Source organism: Suricata suricatta, chromosome 17, assembly GCF_006229205.1.
Source record: "Suricata suricatta isolate VVHF042 chromosome 17, meerkat_22Aug2017_6uvM2_HiC, whole genome shotgun sequence".
NCBI lineage: Eukaryota > Metazoa > Chordata > Mammalia > Carnivora > Herpestidae > Suricata > Suricata suricatta.
In genome coordinates, this window is record NC_043716.1 from 57931341 (window position 1) to 57933638 (window position 2298).

Consider the following 2298-nt stretch of genomic DNA (forward strand, 5'->3'; position numbering starts at 1 on the left):
GCTGACTTCCTGGGGGAGGGCTCTCCCCCTACGGCCGTGGGTCATCTGCTTCTTGCCCAGCTGCTCTCTGGGGCCTGTGCAGTGTCATTCTCCGGGTCTCTCCCCCGGGTTGCATCGGGCCAACGACGGGGGTTACGTGCCCGTTTCTCGCCCTCCACCTGTGCTGTGAGAGGTGGAGCGGTGCTAAGGGCCAAGCCGGTCCCAGCCAGAGGGTCACACCTAAGATGGCCTGGAGCCCAAGCCCCGGGTCCTGGGACTTGGGTTTGCACTGTAGGGAGGGGACAGGCCACCAGGCGGCCGTGCAGCCACACCGCCTCAGCCTGGGATGCAGAGAGGTGGCAGGTGGTGGCCTTGGTAGACCCGGCCAGCAGGACAGCAAAGGGGGTCTCCTTCCAGGGCTGATGTTTGCCTCTGCCACCCCCCTCCCTGCCTTCCTGGGTGCCCACGTGCCCTTTGCCAGGGAGACAGAGGCACGTCTTACTCTCCGAGCCCCGCCCTCGCCAGCTCCGTGCCCGGTGGGGAGTGGGTTTGCCTGGTTCACGCGGAACGGTGGTACCGCCGCTGACGCAGGGCCCCTGGGCGCCCCCGTGAATCGGGACAGTTCAGAGTGGCGGCAAGGCCCGGCGCGTCTGCCGCTTGCAGCTGCTCTCACAATCGTGGTCTGGTGCGGACCGTTCCCTGGAGCGCTTTGAGCCTCTCTCGTCTGGTGCCCGGGAAGCAGGGTGCGGGCTCCTGGCCTTGCTCCCTGCGTCCCCAGAGGCGGGCATCCCCGGAGCTGGGTGGCCCGGTGCTATAATGTCCCTCTTCACTCACGAAGCCTGTTTGGTTTTCTATGTGCCGGTTGCCCCGGTATTTCATGGGACAAGGAGGGACAATTTACAGTGGCCATTCCCTTCTCACAGGCGGGTGGGCAGGCGGTCAGGAGCGCGGGGGTTAGCAGAGAGTGGCGCGCGGCGGGACCCCGCAACCCCAGCTCCTGGAAGCTCCGACCCCGTCCTGCTCGTGGGCAGGTAATTCTTCTGTTAGCATTTCACCTTGTGCCCCTGTGGTGGGCATAAGTGTTCTCAAATCAAGTCTCCGACGTGAAACAGGAAGAATTCAAGTTGGTGAGGTCTGTGGTGGGTAGTGCAACCTTGGTTTCCGAGTCGGGCCCAGTTCCCCTGGTCCAAGGCTTCTAAGCTTTGATTTGCCCTGTGCATTGCTTCCCAGTTCTGCTCCCTTTTCCGGTGGTAGGGTGGTGGTGTTGAGGATGGCGGCTGCCCCACCCCACCCCAGCCTTCCAGGGGTGACCCGCCCTGGAGCCCTGGACCTATCACAGTGGCCGAGCCCGGAGTGCTTGGGATCTGAGGGCCCTCCTCCCACTGACGCCCCCAGCCCTGTACCCTCTCCTGCTTGCACTTGGCTGGCCACAGCTGCTGGGCGGCGCCTGTGCAGAGTAGCCCCTGCTCCCTGGGAAGGGGCCACGGTGGTGGTCCCCGCTCCTCCGAACATGCTTTTAACTTTGCAAGCATTACCGCAGCAGCGGAGCCAAGGCAAAGCTCCAGGGGTACGCGTGAGCCCTCCCCCAGGCGTTCTGGGTCCGGTCGGGAAAGGAGTCCTGAGTATTGGGGCCCTGGGATCTCTGTCTGGTCCAGAAAGCTGTTCGGACTCCCCCTCTGGGAACCCGGGCTCCGCCCCGCCCTCCACCCTCTGGGCCCCAGCTGGCTGGGAGCTGCCAAGTCAAAAAGCATCGTCCTGGTTTGAAGAAAGAAATCTTTATTAATAATCTTAGTAATAATACTGCTGATTTGAATGGTCACACCTTGGAAGCATACAGAATGGTAAGAAAGGAAGCCTGGGGCTCTGCTGCAGTCCTGGGGGACCGGGAGGGCGGGGCCGGGGGCGGAGCTGCCGCAAGAAGAGGGTCCGGAGCTGCAGGGGGCGGGGCTATGGACCGGAGGGGCGGGGCGGGGCGGGGCTCTGTACAAGGGGAATAGAAAAGGGGCTCACTTCAGAGCTTGAGGAGCTGATGCTGAATATATAAAGTGAGGTGGTTTTTTTTTTGTTTGTTTTTTTACTTTTTACGTTTCATGAGACAGTGGAGCCATGTTGGGAGCCTTTGTTAGTTTTTGCTGTCCCCCTACTCCTGGCCAGGGGCTTCTCCCTGCAGCCCAGCACCTGCTCTCCAGCCACACCGGGACCTGACCCGGGCACCGCTCTGGGCCTTTCCTCATCCCTTGCTCTCCCTGCTCTGGCCTGGCCGTCCAGCCCCAAGGCACCGGACTCCGGACCTCACTGTGCAGCCCTGACTGGCCCGCC